The sequence below is a fragment of the Schistocerca nitens genome, chromosome 9 (genome assembly GCF_023898315.1).
Source record: "Schistocerca nitens isolate TAMUIC-IGC-003100 chromosome 9, iqSchNite1.1, whole genome shotgun sequence".
NCBI lineage: Eukaryota > Metazoa > Arthropoda > Insecta > Orthoptera > Acrididae > Schistocerca > Schistocerca nitens.
Genome location: NC_064622.1, coordinates 419,675,044 through 419,688,019, shown reverse-complemented (window position 1 = coordinate 419,688,019; position 12,976 = coordinate 419,675,044). Strand labels below are relative to the sequence as shown.

The window sequence follows — 12,976 nt, the reverse complement described above, 5'->3', positions numbered from 1 at the left end:
GCATTTATTACTTCATGTAAGTACGTTACGCCGTATCAGCAATATGTAAATCACAATTTATGTTGACAATGACTAATATCTTTGTCGTTTCGAAACGTATATTCGTTTAGAAAAGTCAACCTGTATGACGGGCAGAGATAATGGACTACTGCAGTGGTCACTGTTATTATCTATGACACTGACGTATACAAATTATCCAGTTAATAAGAAGTTATTACAAATAAGATAATATGAAAAATGAGTCTGTTGTTCGTAAGTAATAGGATAGCTTCACAAAATACAGGTATGATACTGGGCATCCATGATGCTCTTTTGCCTACGATAGTTCAAAATTTTCGACAAACAGTGTCGCAATAACGTTGACAGGTGGGTGTGGCGGTCATTCCGATCAAGTAACATTATGCCTTTGCCCACGATTAACACCTGCACCACAAAAACAATATTGTTCGACAATGTTCCTGGATTCATTACCTATTACTACCTCTCACCACATGGGGGAAGATCCAGCTTCCCAGAAATAGTGTTTTGATACAGCAGTCAATATCTACTATGTGTTGTGCAATACTTGACATGTATTTACATTCCCCTAAAAGCTAGAAGTATCAGTTTGCTACAATGGAAGAGTAAAAATAATGTATTTCACTTTCTGACTTTCAGTAATAGAAAAAGATACAAAAATGTTGTGCGAAAGAGCTGTTGGGTGTGATCCAACTCGAAAGACTGTGCTCTAAAGTTTGCCTTTGTCGCACCACACTCCGGCCACCAGTCATGGAAGTTGGCTGATAGGGACCGATGTCCACTCAGGTGACTGCAAGGCGTCATTTCCTCAACCAATGATGTATGTTGGTGCACCCGCTCTGCCAAGCATGAAATTATTTCGTTTTTATTCTGACTTTTCATATGAAATATCTGTGATGAAGCGAATGAACACAGTGCAGTAACTAAATTGGTGTGGCCATTTCGCAGGCAGAGTGTGTCATTGGCGATGTTTAAGTGTTAAGATTTGCATGGGTAAAAAGACAGGATTATTAGTTTGTAGCTGTGTCTGTGACAACCACAGATAAATTATTCTTTATTATAAGTTTCTTTTCTCAGGCATTATCTCTCGATCTGGGACTGTTATACTCTGAAGATGGCTTCGGAAACATGAAGCTCTGGAAACTTGATCTGTATTGAGAGTTCTGCCATGAAGAAATTGCAAGGTTGGTGATGCATAACATACATTGCTACAGGTAGGCTAAGTGGTTGGCAGTGAATGCATTCAACAATGCTGTTAAATTTCTGATGGAACAAGATGCTGAATGAAAGTGAATAGGCCAATGCATGTACCATTGTATAACTAACGCTTTACTACAAAGGTAAAACAGATGCCCTACACTGATCTCAGTGAATGTTTTTACGAGAACTATTAAACAACAATAGTTACGCTCAATGAGTATTCTCATGTTGCTCAAATAATTTGTTTATTGTAAACAAAACTCAGTTTTAAATGCCAGGCAAACATTGCTGACTGAACTGATGTTAGCCTCACAATGACGTAATGTTTCTGTTGTAGCAGCAGAACCACAGCGTCTCCAGCCAATAGGTGGTGTCTTGTCAGTGTCCATGACATCGGCATGTGGTGCTGCTAGTCTGTTGGCTGCACTTATAGTAGGCGGATACCCCCCACAACAGGAAAAAAATCCTCGTCGGTGATAAGCTGTCCCCGTTGCCTGGAAGGTGGGTGTCCTCCCCAATAGTAATGACTTTGTCACTGCTGGCTGACCCGTCACATGGGACATTAGGCCTGACCACGACAAACAAGCACACCTGTGGACAACAAACACGCTGATTTAAGTGCTGGTGCCTATGCCACACAAGAGAAATGTCAAATTTCAAGTTGTATGCCAAAACACATAGACCTTACACATAAAGAGTAGAGGGAGGTGCATATCACAATGAAGAATTCATCAAAAGGAGTCAGTTTCCAACTTTGAAACTAATTTTAAACTGGAAAAAATTATTACATTTTAGAAGATTCGCCTCTTTAGCTGTTACCACCATGGATTTCAAATGTATAAGCTACAGTTTCTATGTTTTACAGTTATATGAGGGACATCCTTATATTTTAATCTTGCCATGTGGCTTTGTGGTTAATGATACTTTGAGAAAGGTAATGATATGATGTAATTTTTGCCTAGTGAAGTTACTAGTGCCAATATTTTGTTAATTTTTGTTTGTTTCAATCTGCTCATATCGTTTGTTACTGTTTATACCACTACGTTGTACCATAATATCCAAGAGTGTGAAACTAGCTATGGATGAAACTGGCTAATCGCCTAACATCTTTCAGTACAATCTTCTCGTACTTCCAGCCATGTCAAGAAGTTGTACTTCCATGGATCTCTGAACAAATGCTGTAAGCCCACTGTGAAGCGGTAACCAACTGTTGCCTGGTTGCTGCCCTCATCTTTACTTAGCCATGGAACCAGATGCTCCTAAGGCCATTCACATGAGACTTTGAGGATATAGCCTTGGATACTACTCGCAGAAAGCCAAGTTGCTCTTACTACCTTTTCTACAACTCATTCGCTCTCTACTTCTTTTACAGCAGACCAATTCATAGATGATGTCTTGAGACAGGTGAATGATGTAACTAAGTACTGTAATCATTTCTCAAGGTCCATTTTTTGACAGAATATTGGTCTACAGCAATTTAGTGAGAACTGCTGATAGATTTCCGGACCGAAGACTAGTATCAAACTGGTCAGGGCACAGGAGGAGGCATTCTGTAAGTACTGATGAGGGGGTAGCTGTGCAGTTGCTGTGGGTATAAAACTTTTGTTACCATTCTGTGTTTGGTGAGAACTTGTAGCACCACTCCGTGACAATTACGAGAATTATGAACGTTTCCTCAAAAGAGTCTAATATTCAACATGGCCCTTACATTATAGTGCAAAATATACCACAGCAACTGCGGGAAGATGGAAGACTGGTGCCCCTTTGATGATGTGCATGACAGGCAACAGAAAATGAGTCATGCTGATGACCAGTTTTAAGTAGAATACTGGCAAGAAATAGTGAGGAGTATAAATGAAGTGTGTATAGCAGCTGCCACAGGTGACCTTGGTGGCGAGGAGGTGCACTCAGTGGGGGAACAAGATTGCTTAATAGCTTGGTTGGGCAGTTGATGGGAAGTTCTAGTGAACTTGGTAGGAATGGAGACATTGATGAGTGGGGAGACATTACTGCACCACCGAGTGTGTGTGAAGAGTCACCTGACTTGCACACCAGCTATTATTATGACATAACTGACGAATTAAACACTGCTGGTACTATTGGAATTGTGTGAAAGTTTGACAAAAAGCAGGAACAATAAGAAATAAAAATTCATTGATGTGGCGAGTGTGGGGACCAGGCTCCAGAACAGTATATGAAAGACTGCAAGGAAGCAAGCACTTCTGAACTGCAAGCGAGAGAATTCAAACAAGCATGTTTATTTCAAAATGCAAGAGTGCCTCTAGACGAAACTAATATGATTTATAAATTTGTATTTGATAGAGATTCCAAATATGAACTGCCATCAAGATTTGATAGCACTTATGCATTGTGCTTTTAGACTCCCAGGCTGAATGGTGAATAGGAAGAGAAATGATAGAAATTCGATGCCTGTGACTGAGTTTGGTAAAAAAAGCCAAAATAAAAGAGTTGTTGTATGGAGGAGAGCTGGTGCCCATTTCAGCTGATGTCAATCCGACTGTAAAAGTAGCCGTAGGTGGTTTAGAAAGTGAGGTATTGGTTGACACTGTTCATAGATTTCAGTGACTTCACCCAGCAAAATGGACACAGTACTACTGCTGATCTGTAACGTTAAAATTTTTGGTGCTACAGGGATGGTGTCGAAAAACTATCCAACACGAAGTCAAACTACTCTTGCAGTTCAAAGTTTTGGTCACAGAAATGCACACGTTAGAGAAATCAGAAACTCAGTGTTAACATGTTCATAGGTACCGATTTTTTAATATGCATTGTTGTGATGTAAATGACGAGTGCTGTTGTATAATAATGTACATGCAATGTTAATGTATTTTATTTCTTTGGCGCTCTTTAACAACTAAATAACTAAAGTCATTATTTTATGTTCAGTGGTTGGTAAAACGCACCTGTGTGTGGTTTTTCTGTATATTGTTGTTGTTGTTGTTGTACGTGATTTGTGTTGAACCGGTACCTAATAAACCATGTGTATTTCCAAATATGCAAATACTCGTTTTCTAACAAAATCTCAGCAGGTTATGGGCCCAGGTGCGCGCTAAAAGGACACTTGTACCAAAATAATAACGTAGCTCTGTGCAAAAGGTTTTTAAAGTTGTCTCCAAGAAGACGTTTTTGAAATTCTTAATTCCACGCAACCAACGATGAATTCAACAAGAATTATCAACATTGGAGTGGTGGAAGGCAAAACAAATTGGAACACTTGGAAATACAAAATAAGTATTTGTCTATGAGGAATTCCTGGCGCACTTGATGTTGTGGAAGGCAGGTTAGTGAAACCTAGTATTATTTCAGAAAGTGCTACTGTTGAACAAAGGGTGATCTACAAAACTGCTTTAGAAGCTTTTAACAAAGCAGACAGCAACGCTCTACTTGTTTTGACTACAAATATGTTGGAAAAAACTTTGCAGAAAATAATCCATATAAACACAGCATGTGAAGTGTGGACATAATTACACAAAATATTTGATGGTTTCTTTGAAGACAAAGTTTACAACCTTTGTTTGCAGTCCTTTAGTTACAAAAAGGCTCCTGAAGACGATATTGCGACACATATTTCCAAACTGAAAAATTTGTGGAGTGAATTGGAACAGGAAATGACTAAAGATATCGTAAATAATTCAGAAATGCCTGATTTGTTTTTGATTTGTAAAATATTAGGTACACTACCAGAAGACTATTTTTCGTTTAAATCTAGTTGAATGCTAACGTCTAGAGATGACAGAACAATTGATAATTTAACAAATCAATTGTGTGCATATGAAAAAGCTCTGAGTACAAAGGAGGATGATTTTAGTAAACAAGAAGCCCTCACTACAGACTCATCAAGTCTGTCATTTCAGCAAGTAAATCCAATAGAGAAGAAGAAGAAAATATGTAATTACTGCAAGAAACCCAACCATACAATTAAAGTGTGCAGAAAGTGGGCAGCGGATGGCAAACCTCCAAAACTGGCTACCACAGATACAAATACGCTACTTCTTGCTGTGACATCTTCTTTGACGAACTCTGAATGTAGAAATGACGACTGGTATATGGACAATGGTGCAACAAGTCACATTACAAATCATAGGAATTGTTTCAAAACATTTCAGTCTTTTCTAACAAAACACTCAGTTACTACAGCTAATGGTGACATAATTGAAGCAATTGGAAAAGGTTCAATAGACACAGAAGCAGCAGTTGGAGGAAAATGGAACAGAATTACCTCGACAGATGTATGGTATGTACCTCAGATTCACAAGAATCTATTCTCTGTTCTTCCAGCACAGGATAAACATCCAGAAAGTAAATACACATAAACTGGAGAAATTTATCATCTTAAGATTGATAATGTCACTAGATTGGTAGGTGATCGCTTTGTAGGCCTTTTTAAACTTGCTGTAAGAAATGTGAAACCTAGCTCCCTGAGCGAAGTTTATACCACTAGCAGAGACAATATGTTGCAGCTCGATCACGAAAGATTTGGAAACAAGAATAAGCGCCATGTGAAGTCAGTACTTTGTGGCGAGTTAAATATTGAGGTGGAAATGGACAGTGAACTTTGTGAAGGCTGTATCGATGGCAAGGCTCATCGTTTAGCATTTGGCAACAGAAAGAGGACAGCAGAACCAGGTGAGCTTATTCACGCTGATGTACGTGGTCCGTTTCAAGTACCTCCTGCGTCAGGACGCTGGTATTTTGTTCTTTTAAAAGATGATTGAACAAAGTTTAGGGTAACATATTTCATACAAGAAAAGTCTGGAGTTGCAGAATATTTAAGGCAGTTAATAGCTGAAGCAAAAGCTGCTGGACATACCATCAAGGAACTTCTGAGTGATAATGGGAAAGGATTTGACAACAAACAAGCAAAAGAGATTCTTCACAAAGAGGGTATAATTAAAAGCCTCACAATACCATACACTACAGAACAAAATGAGTGCAGTGAAAGAGAGAACTGTACAGTTGTGGAAACTGCCAGAGCCATAATGCATGCACATGCAAACATCCCACAGAAACTTTGTTGGTGAACACGACCTTCCAGTATTCCAGGAACATCTCCATATGAATTGTGGTATGAAAGAAGCCAAGACTGAAACATCTGCCGGTGATAGGCTCCACTTGCTTTACTCATATTCCAAAACAACAGAGAAGGAAGATGGACCATAAAGCACTGAAAGGATTCCTTATTGGATATGATCACAATGAAAGTTACACAATTTATTGTGGAGAAGTGTTCAAACCCATTAGATCACAAGATACCATCTTTGAGGAGAGGCCACTGAAGAGTGAGAAAAGTTCAACTTTTCCAGTGAATGTTTTCAATCATCAGGATCCAGCGTCTTAGACTGCAGACCAATGGTATTGATACTGAGAGTGAAGAGGATGGCATTTCCTTGGATGTAGATGAAGACCCTCAGGAGGAAAATCAGGGAGACACAAGTGGAGAAGCTTTACCATGTCTACGTTATAGGTTAACCGTCAGACCTCCACAAAATTTGATGATTATATAATGAACCTCTCAATATCTTTCCAAGAACAAGATACATACAGCGATGCCATGAAGTCTGTTCAAAACGATTTCTGGAAGGAAGCTACGGATTCTGAAATAAAAGCTCTTCAAGAAAATAAAACGTGGGATGTGGTTGACCCACCATATACAAAGAGGGCCATTTCTAATAGATGGGTGTATAAAGTTAAAACAAATGCTGATGGCTCAGTCAATAAATTCAATGCAAGATTGGTGATTAAGGGTTATTCGCAGCAGAGAGGAGTTGACTATGACCAGACGTTCAGTCCTGTAGCTAGAGTGTCTACCATTCGAGCACTACTAAATGTGAGAGAATGAAACTTTAACAAACTGATGTTTCAATTGCTTTTCCTTATGGTGATTTAAAAGAAACCATTTATATGCAACAACCTCAAGGATGTGTTGATGTGCCGGCCGGGGTGTCGGAGCAGTTCTAGGCGCTACAGTCTGCAACCGCGCTACCGCTCTGGTCGCAGGTTCGAATCCTGCCTCGGGCGTGGATGTGTGTGATGTCCTTAGGGTAGTTAGATTTACGTAGTCCTAAGTTCTAGGGGACTGATGACCTCAGAAGTTAAGTCCCATTGTGCTCAGAGCCATTTGAACCATTTTTGATGTGATGATGGGTCTGGGAGAGTATGTCGCTTGAAGAAAAGGCTATATGGACTGAAGCAGGTTCCGCATTGCTGGAATGAGAAGTTCAATAATCATCTCACTAAATTGGGCTTTGTGAGGAGTGAAGCTGATCCTTGTCTTTTCATGAGAGAGTAAGGCTGTAAGAAAATATTCCTTATGTTTTATGTTGATGATGGTCTGATTGCAGCTCACAGGAACAGGAACATGAAGACATTGTCAGTGATTTAAGAGAAGAGTTTAAAATTACTTCAGTGCCTGCATCATTTTTCTTAGGTCTGGAAATTGACCAACAAGAACATGTGTAAGTCAAACTCATTAGACAGAGAAAGTACTAGAACGTTTCAACATGAAGAACTACAAGGCTGTAACTATGCCCATTATAAATAACAATGATACCGAAGAAAGTCCTCGCAACTCTGAATTTCCATACAGGAAAGCTGTTGAAGCACTGATGTTTCTGATGTGTGGGAGACGTCCTGACATTGCATACGCTGTCAGTGTTGTATCAAGAAATCTTGAAAATGAACAGATCGTGATATAGTGAAAGTTAAAAGAACCTTACGATACCTGAGAGGCACAACAAATTATGGACTTGTATATAAAAACAATTCTAAGAAGCAGGTTTTTGAGTGTTCTTGTGATGCCGACCATGTTGGTGGTGATCTTGGCTCTGGGTGCTCAACATCTGGTGTCCTTTGTCTGTACTCTGGGACATCTATCTCCTGGATTAGTCAAAGGCAATCTTCTGTTGCCACATCCACAACTGAAGCAGGGGTTGTGGCTGCCAGTGAAGCTGCTCGAGAAATTTTCTGGATCAAGAACCTTCTGACAGAATTGGACCAATTGGAGGCAACACCAGTTCTACAGGCTGACAACGAAGCTGCTATCCGGCTTGCCCAGAATCCCGAGTTTCACTTAAGAATGAAGCATATTCAAGCAAGGCATTTCTTTGTTCATGAACTAGTTAGTGCTTATGAAATCACAGTTGCAAAAATAGACACTGTAGAACAACTTGCTGATATACTTAAAAAGCCAGTTTTCCATTAGATATCAGTATTTATGTAATAAGATTAGACTTTGCAAGTTATTAAATAAGGGAAAGTGTTAATGTATTTTATATCTTTGGTGTTCTTTAATAACTAAATAACTAAAGTCAGTATTTCTTGTTCAGTGGTTGGTAATACGCATCTGTGTTGGTTTCTCTGTATGTTGTAATTGTTGTCGTATGTGCTATGTGTTGAACCGGTACCTAATAAACCATGTGTATTTCCAATTATGCAAATATTCGTTTTCTAACAAAATCTCAGCATGCAGGAAAAGGCAGTCATCAGATCAGGGAAGTTAAACACCATCAGACTGGGCTAGAACTTGGATGGGTAACCACTCGGTCTGCCGAGCGCTGTTGGTAAGCGGGGTGTACTCAGCCCTTGTGAGGCAAACTGAGGAGCTACATGATGGAGAAGTAGCAGCTCCGGTCCTGTAAACTAACAGTCAGTAGTGCGATGTGCTGACCACATGCCCCTCCACATCTGCATTCAGTGACACCTGTGGGTTGAGGATGACATGGCACCATGTCGGTACCGCTAGAACTTCATGGCGCCTGTTCACGCAGAGTTTAGTTAGGAAAATGAAGTAGTAACACAATTATTGTAGCAAAAGGAGCCTTTCTGGAAAATTTTGAACTTCGAAGTAGGACCAAAGGTTGTAATGAAAAAGAAGTATGAAATATAAGTTTGTATCTTTGTAGAGTTCAAAGGGAAGCAGACAAAGGATGTAAGAGTTATCCTCTGGAAGGTGGATCAGAAACAGATGCATGTAAAGTAGATGAAAGGATGGTGGATGAGGCACATTAAAAAGGGTATGAGGTTTCCTGCTCTATGGGAAACTTCACAGTGAGGTGACTGTGCGTACTTGAGCTGGGTAGAACAATGCATTCTTTCCTTGTTCTATTCTCCTCCTCATCTGTTTAATCTATTGCTGGTAGTCTTCAGTATGTGCGTATAGACAACAGAGAAATCAGAAAGTTATTGAAATGGCAAGAGAATATGTGAAGTAAGTCAATGGTTGGATACAGGATGTCATGAGAATATCATGATAAACGTAAAATCCCAAAAGTAGAACAGTGTGAATAGAGTTTTGAAATACAGAGAAAATAACAAGGGGGATATGAAGTGAAAACAAGACAAAATTCTGGCTAAACCATGATATTGGAAGTAACGCTCTGTGATATACATCTATGAACAGTGTTTTTATGGTTTAAGTAAAATAGGTTACAAGAGGAATAAATGTAATAGAAATGTAACTTGGAACTAAGGTAACAGTGCAGAATATGTAATATATATGAGGGCAAGTATCTGATGTTTAGAAGATGAGTAATTTGTGTCACAAACAGGTGTGTGATCTGTATATTTTATGTAACTGGGTAAGGAAATAAGAGACTGAGCAGTGTGGAGCACCAGAATAGGTGGTCTCAGAAGTGTAAATATAAAAAGATCTAGTGATTAAGTAAATGTAGCAAATGCAATCAAGAAAGTATATTTTTCAGTCTATAATAAACAAAAAAGTACAATAATGGACAGGGAAAAGTCTATGGAGTCATGAGTGGTATTCCTTGGACAGAGTAAATCATAATGAGTAATAACGTTAAGCTTCCATCACTAAAGTCATGTCTAAAATTATTCTGAAAATATTTGGAAAAAGTAGTGTAACAAATTAATCTGTGTGTACTTAGAAAACAAACTTTGTTACATGGTGAGGAAAATGGTTGCCTTCAGGTGTCATTATGAGGCTAATATTCTGACATCTATGAACCTAACTCACATCTCGAGAAAGTGGGCACTGGAGTAAGAACAGGAGTGGACGATGGTGTTGATGAGGTACAAGGTGTCATGGCAGACATGGTGGACAGCAATACTCTCTTTTGTCCCATGCCTAGGGTTAGATGTCAAGGTGGAGGGTCATAATCACTTACCTCATATCTTACAGGTTAACACACCAGCACTAGCACGTGAAACTGGGTGGTGAAGTTAGATGTGAAGTGTTAAGTAGTACGACAAAGTAACTGTGATAACACTACATGCATAGCATAAAGAGATACTCTTACTGAAATATGTTGTATTTGAATTAACTTTAAATTTAACACACACACACACACACACACACACACACACACACACAACAAAGATGATGTGACTTACCAAATGAAAGTGCTTGCAGGTCAACAGACACACAAACAAACACAAACATACACACAAAATTCAAGCTTTCGCAACAAACTGTTGCCTCATCAGGAAAGAGGGAAGGAGAGGGAAAGACGAAAGGATGTGGGTTTTAAGGGAGAGGGTAAGGAGGGGATTGGAATGACTCCTTACAATGTGAGAAGGTTGAGACATGGCAGTGTAGATTCTTCCACTTTGCATGCTCAGCACACTCATAGCTAATCTGTCGATAAATTAAAATGATGGAGAGTGATAAGTATATGCATTCACAGGATGATGTACATAGGCTGGCCGCGGTGGTCTAGCGGTTCTAGGCCCTCAGTCCGGAGCCGCGCGACTGCTATAATCGCAGGTTTGAATCCTGCCTCGGTTAGTTAGGTTTAAGTAGTTCCAAGTTCTAGGGGACTTATGACCTTGGAAGTTGAGTCCCATAGTGCTCAGAGCCATTTGAACCATTTTTTGATGTACATAGGGGTTGGGTTGTTTGGGGGAAAGAGACCAAACAGCGAGGTCATCGGTCTCATCGGATTAGGGAAAGATGTGGAAGGAAGTCAGCCATGCGCTTTCAAAGGAACCATCCCGACATTTGCCTGGAGGGATTAAGGGAAATCACTGAAAACCTAAATCTGGATGGCCGGACGCGGGATTGAGCCGTCGTCCTCCCGAATGCGAGTCCAGTGTGCTAACAATTGCGCCACCTCGCTCACTGATGATGTACATAGAATTTGATTACAGTAAGTTTTGCGAAAACATGCTTTGTGATTTCAGTGTTAGATCGCAAGATATACCAGTTTCAACTAAGCACTGAAATTAGAATTTGTAGGACCACCTGAAGGCAGGAAGCTACCATTGTTGCATAGGGAGGACAGGGAGGGGGACAAGGGCACCGTGTCATTAGGGCACGAAGGAGAGCATAGTTGCAGAAAGTTTCGGAGAGCTGACAAAAGGTTTCGCTAAGGCACAAACAATTAGTAAGACTGAATTTCTGAGGGCAGATATCACTTGGAAATCAGTGAACGGACGAGTCCAAGGAAAGAATGACCAAGGAAAGAAAAATAGTAAGTGCAAAAAACGCATTTTAAGACAGTAAAAATGAAGGGATAATTTTTCAGAGAGTGTTGCTAAAGAGTATCCACTGCAGAAACCAATATAGGACACTGCAGTTTTGATAGACAAATAATTGATAAAGTGGCTTGTCTGATGTCACAACAGCCTCATATATTCTAAGTAAGACAGACAGGCCATTGAATGGAAGAAAACGTCTTGGGGCTTGGCTGATGTCGGACTTACTTCAGACTGTAACCTGACTTGGTCACATCATACGCTTTGAATTTGTTCATTTCATATTAAATAAGACTAAAGACATAAAATCACATAGGCAGTCTTTTTAGTTGCCGTTTCAATATTTATTTCTGATGGTGGCAATATCTACAGACTTAGATGGAGGTAGTTTAAGTGAACAAAGCATATGGGAGGTCATACATTATGATTCAACCAACTGTCGGTCAGTGGGTTGAGGCCTTCATTGGTATACTGGCTCATTGTTGTAACAGGATGTCAACGATGGCCGTGTGGTTGAGCCCAGGTTGCTAGTGTGATTTTTGTTCTGAAGAAATCGTGTGATTTTATTCAAGGCAGAGTCCAAAACTTTGCTATGAGCTACATGGCACAACATCAAAGGGATTTTAAGGTTGTCTACGAGTGACTAATTACGACACAGCGGCATTGTTTTGTATTCACATTAGTTTGTCACCCAACTCCCTGAATTCAGATGAGTATTGTTGTCAATTTTGCACATTGGCAAGTTTGTGTTGGTATTCTGACCCTTTCCCGAGTGTTATTGTAGTCATGCAAGATTCAGTGATGTGTGCAGACTGGACTGCAGCATAAAAAGAACTGCATCATAGGTAGGGATTGCGTGGCTGGTTTTAAGGCACGCAGGCACTTAACGTAGTTCTATGACAAAATTAATTCCTGCACTCCTGTTGGACCGTCGATTACTGTCACATGCAAACTGTTCTGTATTACATTACATGTACTGCCTTGGTTCTTTCTGTCGATGCAGTCCAGTGTACTTAAATAACATCAAATTGATAAACTATGTTCACAAAATAACCAAGAGAAGGTCAACTATGTTACAGTTTAAGTTGAAATTTCAATGAATGTTGTTGATCAGTAGATCACAGGTAGCTAAAACAAACAACAGTCGGAAGTTACCGGTAAATAACGGTTTGTGTCTATTAGTATGGCTTTCACAAAGTGACAATCTGAGAGAGAAAAGGTTGTAATGAAATATTTCTGTCTGTAACATTGCTAGCTGTGGTGAAAAACGGACCAAATTTGTGAATGAGCGACTCTGTAGTTT

At 39.7% G+C, this 12,976-nt stretch overlaps 1 long non-coding RNA gene across 1 annotated transcript in view; it reads right to left on the bottom strand.

The window, feature by feature from the left end:
* LOC126203649 (uncharacterized) overlaps positions 1 to 12,976 on the bottom strand; it is a 165,442-nt gene that overhangs the window by 85,269 nt on the left and 67,197 nt on the right. The window contains exon 8 of the long non-coding RNA XR_007540330.1: positions 1,532 to 1,809. This is a non-coding gene — a long non-coding RNA (uncharacterized LOC126203649). The remainder of the gene's footprint in view (positions 1 to 1,531; positions 1,810 to 12,976) is intronic.